At 45.1% G+C, this 7,536-nt stretch overlaps 1 pseudogene; it reads right to left on the reverse strand.

The window, feature by feature from the left end:
• Positions 1-2,730: 2,730 nt before the first annotated feature.
• On the reverse strand, positions 2,731-6,959 carry LOC143961781 (E3 ubiquitin/ISG15 ligase TRIM25-like; annotated as a pseudogene).
• Between the last annotated feature and the right edge of the window lie 577 nt (positions 6,960-7,536).

Here is a 7,536-nt window from a genome sequence, read left to right on the forward strand (position 1 = left end):
GATGACTCCTATACATATGAAAGATACATGGCAATTAAAGAAGGGACTTTACAAAAATCCACAAAACGTTGGGAGGCATGGGCCCAGGCCTACAAGAGGCACAGCACAGTCCAGGAAAAAGGAAAAGTAGAGATAAAAGTACAGTTGTAGTTTGATTGTATTTTGTTCACAAAATGGTGCATTCCTTCTGCTACTGTAGAAGTTTGCAAGCGATGGAATGTTGATCTAGTGATAAGAATCAGAAAAGGAGTCTGCACACTCCTGCTCTTCTGGAATGTTTGTAAAATGTTTTCTTTTGCAAAATACAAAAAAAAATAAAAAAAAATAAAAAAAAAGAAGATGACACAATTTCTTAATAAAAGGTATAGAGTTAGAAAGAAAGTTCAGGTACTTATGGAACTGCAAAATCCAGAGAATAAATGTTTCACAGCTGGATTCTCACAACCTCCGGATAGACCTCCTCTCACTAGGCCTAGCAGCCAGCAGGACGTTAAGTAAAGCAAAGTCTCTGCCACAGACTTGGATGTAACTGAGGGACGTAGAAGAATTTAGAGAACTAGTATACGATACCAGTGTCTCTCAGCCGGCCCGGCGATATTGTATGAATATAGATCCACAAAGTGTCCTTCAACTGAGCCTCCAGGCTCCTTCAGAGAAACCAGCCTTGTGCATGGTCTTCTCCCGAAGAGTCCTCCCCTGGATGCTTCTCCAGTTGCTGGGGCTCTCCCTAGATGAGACGGCACCGGACCACCTTTGAATCATTACGGCCTCATATCCATTAAGGCCTGTCCCAGCAGTTGCTTTGCCTCGGACTGTCCAGCAACCCAGGCCAGGAAGGCCATGGGGGCTGGTCAGGAGGACCAGGACCAAACAGACAGAAAATCTCTTCTGGACGGGAACCCAGAAGCACGTGATCGCAGTACCTTAAATACCATCTCCCAGAATGCACAGCAGGAAAACACTCCCACTGGGCTGGTTCCGAGACAAGGATGGTGCTCAATACACCCAACTAGACTGCGTTCTACCACTTGCTGGCAGTGACAGCGACACCTGCAGCCAAGAAGAACCCAGCGCAATCCAGCTAGACTGGCACTGAAACCTTAATTTGGCAAAATTAGCCCTAAAACCCAACTGTGGCTTTAGGAATATTAATTTTCAAAAAACATATAGCCCATGCTCATCAGGAGCCGGCGCTACACCCGCATGTCAGGGTCCTAGGTGTTATCCTGGACTGTGAACTCCCCTTTCAGCCTCATATCCAACCACTGTCCAAAGCTTACCACCTCAACCTCCGCAACATCTCATCAAGATCAAGATATGCCACCTTTTAACCAATGACACCACAAAGCTTCTAATCCACTCCCTGATCATCTTGACTACTGCACCTCCCTTCTCATTGGCTTACCGTATTTGCCGGCGTATAAGGCGACTGGGCGTATAAGGCGACCCCCTAATTGTCCAGCTAAAACGTTGGTTTTGACATATGCTTGCCCTATAAGACGACCCCCTTTCGACTAGTGCTGTGGTGGTAAATACCTCATGTGTCTGGCAAAATACACTGATGGATGGTCGGGTGCCAGATGGAGGGTCGGGTGCCTAAAACCAAATCTCCGGTGTTGAATGGCGAGGTGGCCGTGGAGGGAAGAGGAGCCGAGGGGTAGCCGCATTCATACTGTATACAGTATTACAGTGTACCGCGCAGAGCCAATCACGGCAAGCGATGTATTCTATTAATGAATACAAAGCCTGCACGGATTGGCTTTGAGATTCAGAGAGGCGCGGGCTGATGATATTACAGCCTCTGCCAATCCGAGCAGGCTTTGTATTCATTAATAGAATACATCGCTCGCCGTGATTGGCACAGGTTGGAACATCATCAACCAATGCCTCTCTGAATCTCAAAGCCAATCCGTGCAGGCTTTGTATTCATTAAAAGAATACATTGCTCGCCATGATTGGCTCGGCGCGGACATTAATGCTGACATCCATATACCGGCGTATAAGACGACCCCCGATATTTGGGGGATTTTTTTAAGTATAAAAAGTCGTCTTATACGCCGGAAAATACGGTAACTTTACACAGGTCATCCCCCTTCAGTCCATCATGAATGCTGCTGCCAGGTTCATCCACCCTACCAACTACTCAGTGTCTGCCACCCTCTCTGCCAATCCCTCACTGGCTTCCACTCACCCAGTAAATCAAATTCAAAATACTAACAATTACTTACAAAGCCATCCACAACTTGGCCCCAGCTACATCACTAAGCTAGTCTCAAAGTACCAACCAAACCGCTCTCTTCATTCCTCCCAAGACCTCCTGCTCTATAACTCCCTCATCACCTAACCCCATGCTCACCTCCAGGACTTCTGCTGAGCCTCTCCCATCCTCTGGAACTCGCTACCCCAATCTGTCTGACTATCTCCTACTCTGTCCACTTTCAGACGATCCTTGAAAACTCATCTCTTCAGAGAAGTCTACCCTACCCCCACCTAATTACTGGACATTTATTTTCACCATCAGCCCATCCCCCACAGTTATTACCTTTTGTATCTCTTGACCCTCCCTTCTAGATTGTAAGCTCTAAGGAGCAGGGCCCTCTGATTCCTCCTCTATTACACTGTAATTGTAATGTCTATCTTCATGTTGTAAAGCCCTGCATAAAATGTTGGCTCTATATAAACCCATAATAATAATAATAATAATAATAATAATAATAATAATAATAATAATAATAATAATTTCATAAAGAATATTTATTTCACATTAACATTTCATTTCCTAATTCTCCCCTATCACCAGGACACATCTAGTGATTATAATACACCATCACATGATACATTATATTAGGATCCATTATAAAAGAGATCCCATAGAATTCTATTGGTGATCCATTCTATGGGGACACATTATATTGGGGACACATTCCAGTTCCAGTAATCATACATTATTATAGTGATATCATTATATTAGTGATAAATCCCATTATTTATTTCATTAGTAAATCTCGGGATCATTTCTTCATATATTTCCTCTGAGATTTTTCCATCAATTTTCATCTCTTTCTATTTGTAGATCTATTATTCATTTCTATTTCTTCACACAATAAAATAATCAATAGAATAAACTCATTGTAAATGTATTAATAATAATGAATGAGACCGTCTACACATTATAATCCTATAGATAGAGCTAGATATGTTCTTAAAGTGCCCTTATGTCTCTATCTGTACTTTCCACATTGGGTCCCTCGGTAGCCATTTCCCTACTATGACATCACAGCTCGGACACAGACAATAAGTCATATTACACTCTGTGCTCTCTCTCAGCTCCGGCACTCTATACAATTCTTCACCGTCCCATCTCACTATACACAGTGCTCATGTACTGGGAGAAGCCATTATAACCAATTCCCCGCCCCCTTCTGTAGATGACCCAAGAGCCATACACACCCACTTATACTTTCCTTTATTGTTCCTCCATCAAAGTCCTCACTAAGTCCCCAGATTCCCGGGTATTGAGGGATCATGTGACCTTCTCCCAGCATGCAGTGTTCAGGCCTGAGCGACCAATCACAGAACTTACATACTGTCACATGATGGAGGGCTGACATCATCAATCCTGTGTAAGCTCCGACATAACCCACCATGTATCTTACATGGGTGAGGACTCAGGGATCTGACATGGATTGACGGGGGGCTATGAAAGGGGGTAGAAGTGGGCCGGGGGGGCTGTGTCTGCCCTAAGTGAGCAAATGACAAAGAGACTTATTAATGTAACCCTAAAGTAGCGTGACACATAAAGGGTCCCTAAGGAATACGACATACTTTGAGCCCCCAGGCAGTGATAGGACAAGAAAAAAAGACCAACATGTGCCCCCCATGAACTGTGAACTACTTCAGAACCATAGATTGCAGGTCCTGCCCATTTCTGTGCCCCCATCTCTTTTACAAAAACCTTAGCTTGGCCCCCTCCCTCAGATCTTTCAAAATATTTGGAGCCCCCGGACAATGTTATATCATCCAGATTCCTGACCTATTTGTGGGCCCCAGACAATGCCACCTACTATGGGGCCCCAGGCCACGTGACATATGTGGCCCCCAGCTTTCAGAAAGATAAAGTGACAGATGATAGTGACACTTGTGGGCACTGATAGATGGCACTGCTGGGCATCGATAGATGACACTGAGGGGCGCTTATTAGCAGTATTGATGGGCACTGATAGATGGAACTGATTAGCAACACTGGTGGGCACTATGGGGACCGATGTCCCTCTAATAGAAGCCAGTTATCGGCTTTCTTTTTTATTTAGTGCTGACAGCACGAGGGAAAAAAATCTGTTGACCGGCTCCTGTTTACTTCCTTGATCAGTTGTCTTGGCTGACAGCTGATCACATGGTAAATGGCTCGCTGTGATTGACCCTTTACTCGATCTGTGATCAGCCGAATCCCAAGGGGGCGGGCAGTGTGAGAACGGAAGGATGTACATGGACGCCCTCTGGGCATTTTAAGACAGCACTGTAGCCGTCTTTTGGCTATAGTGTGGGCACCAAGTGGTTAAATCTGCCCAACAACAAATTCCCGCCCCCAATTTTTTTTTAATAAAAAAACACAAATGCAAATCAAGGTATAAAATCCTGCGGAAAGCACAGCAAAAAGGTTGAAAAGCACCCTGCATAGGTGTGAATGGAGCCTTAGGCTGGGATGAGACTTGAGGGCTGTGGGAACCAGTGCGATTCCTAGATAAATGTTGTCACCGGGACAGAAAGTGAAGGAAAATCTCTGTAATGGAGCCCCGGATAGAAGGAAAAACATGACGGGGGAACTAATCCTGACCCACTCTGCCTAAAAACAGTCTGGGCTCTCTGATCAAATTTTTTCTTCCAGTAATAAATCTCATAGATTTCCTCTCAGATTGTTCCATTTATTTCCATCTCTTTGTAGTATAGATTGTATGGAGGGGGAGGGGCATAGAGGAGAGGTGACCCCATCCTATCCCATCACAGTGACCCCACCCCCTCTATGTCTGATCATGGCTGCCCCTCCCCCACACAGACTGACCACATGTGGGGGAGGGGCAGAGGGAGGAGGGGCATAGATAGATAGATAGATAGATAGATAGATAGATAGATAGATAGATTTCGCACTGACCAATAGGAACATGTTATTGTTACTCCAATAATTGAACAGATATTCTACCCAATCATAGCGATCAGTAAGAAATTTCACATTTATTTATAGTAGAAAAACTTGCAGGAAGCCCCGCCCACTGCTATATACTATTGGGTGAATAGTAATTTAATTCCCCTCCTTCTGACATCACCAGACTGTGGGCGGAGCTCTCACATCTCCCGCCTCCCCCCACAGATCTTTATACAACCTCTCACTACACCTATCCCAGCATGGAGGGGCTCAGTGAAGGTGGTGGTGAAGGTGTGGAGGTGTCGGATCGGGTCACACAGATCATAAAAGGAGATCCGCCCGGCCTCATAATCCAAATATATCCTGACTCTGTTACTGGAGGGAATGGGGGGTAAGAGGATCACTTTGCTGTCATGTATCACTGAATACTGATTAATAAAACTGTGCAATGCCCAGGACTTCTTAGTATTTCCAATCCATGTCTCCCCCCCTCTCCTCTCTATACTGGGGTAACACATCCCGACTCTCCATATATCTGCCCCCCCGACATCCACTTCCCAGTAATGTCTCCCTGAGGAGAAACTCCGACTGCTCAACACCTGAGTACAATACTGGAATCTCTCTGGTGTTTCTGGGTGATTCTGGCTTCTATATGACCTGGATACAGTTTTCCTGTCATCTGATATCTGTAGATAATTATCAGCTGTGTTTCCATCCAGTAATATGTCTGCAGCTCCCTGTATATAGAAGTATACATTTACCTCTGTTATTATATCAGATAAACCTGTGTGTAAGACCCCCGCCACATCCAGACCCCCTCCATCATGGAGGAGCTCCTCATGTCTCTCTCTGTCCTCATTATCTCCATCCTCAGTATCACACAAGTCACCTTTGTCTGATTCCTGTAAGACAGTCAGTGGATCCGTCACGTTACACAGCTCCTCAATGTGACGCAACTTCCTGGACAGCTCCTCCTTCTTTATTTCCAGATCCCGGATGGAGATGGAGATCCGCTCTGCCCTCCCGGAGATGTCCCTCAGGACTCTCTTCTCCAGGTCTTCCAGACGTCTCCTGAGGTCTCTAAACAGGGCAGTGACTCTCTCGGTGTCACCAGCGGCTTCTTCTTCTACTTTCCTCCAGTGTTCCTGCAGACTCTGGACTCTTTCCTCCGTCTCCTCTCTATTTGTCAGAAGTTTCTGCAGAATATTCCTCAGTGTCTCCTTCTCAGAAGCCTCATCCAGTTACTTAATCTTATGTCCTTTATGTCCTCCAATCACATAACAAGAAATACAGATACAGGTCTCATCCTCAGTGCAGAAATACTTCAAAACTTCCTTATGGACGGAGCATTTCCTGCTCTCCATGGACAAGGTGGGGTCACATAAAACGTGTTCTGGGGACTTTTTGTGGACTCTCAGGTGTTTATCACACAGAGAAACCTCACAGTGCAGACAGGATCTAACAGCAGGTACAGGAGAGTCCACACAGTGAGTACAGAAGACCCCGGATTCCTGCCGATCTAGTGGAGCAGACAGGAAAGTCTCTGCTATGTTACGTAGTTTCATGTTCTTCTGCAGTGCAGGCCGATCCGGAAACTTCTCTCTGCATTCAGCACAGGAATATCCTCCAGACCCCTCCTGTGTATCCAGCACACCATCAATACAGACCCGGCAGAAGTTGTGACCACATCTCAGGGTTACAGGATCCGTATAAATGTTCAGACAGACGGAACATTCCAACTCAGCTCTCAGATCACCAGACGCCATCGCTGACAGCAGAAGAGAAACTAACCTGAAAGTCTCTGACACCGGAGAGGAATGTGGATGGGGGAGGGGTGACGTCCTCCTACACAGGGTGAGGCTGGGTGAATATTATAGGACACGGAGATCAGAGTACAGAAGGGAGAAGATTAGTTTTGCAGTAATATTGAGACTTATACCACCCAACTAGGGATGATACAAACACCCCCCAGTTCGGTTCGCACCAGAACTTTCGAACGGACCGAAAATTTGTGCGAACTTTATAACCCCATTGAAGTCTATGGGACTCGAACGTTCAAAATAAAAAGTGCAAATTTTAATGGCTTATATGCAAGATATTGTCCTAAAAAGGGTTTGGGGACCTGGCTCGTGCCCCAGGGGACATGGGTCAATGCCTAAAATGTTTTTAAAAACTGACATTTTTTCGGGAGCACTGATTTTAATGACGATTAAAGTGACAAAAAAGTGAAATATTCCTTTAAATATCGTGCCTGTGGCGTGTCTATAGTATGCTTGGGAAGTGCCACGTGTTTCCCGTGTTTAGAACAGTCCATGCACAAAATGGCATTTAACAGAAAAAAGTTATTTAAAACTGTTTGCGTTTTTAATTTAATATCTGGTTCCGGCAATATGGAT

This window comes from Lithobates pipiens, unplaced genomic scaffold, assembly GCF_037356315.1.
Source record: "Lithobates pipiens isolate NorthernLeopardFrog02 unplaced genomic scaffold, aLitPip1_a1.2 Scaffold_8, whole genome shotgun sequence".
NCBI classification, from domain to species: Eukaryota; Metazoa; Chordata; class Amphibia; order Anura; family Ranidae; genus Lithobates; species Lithobates pipiens.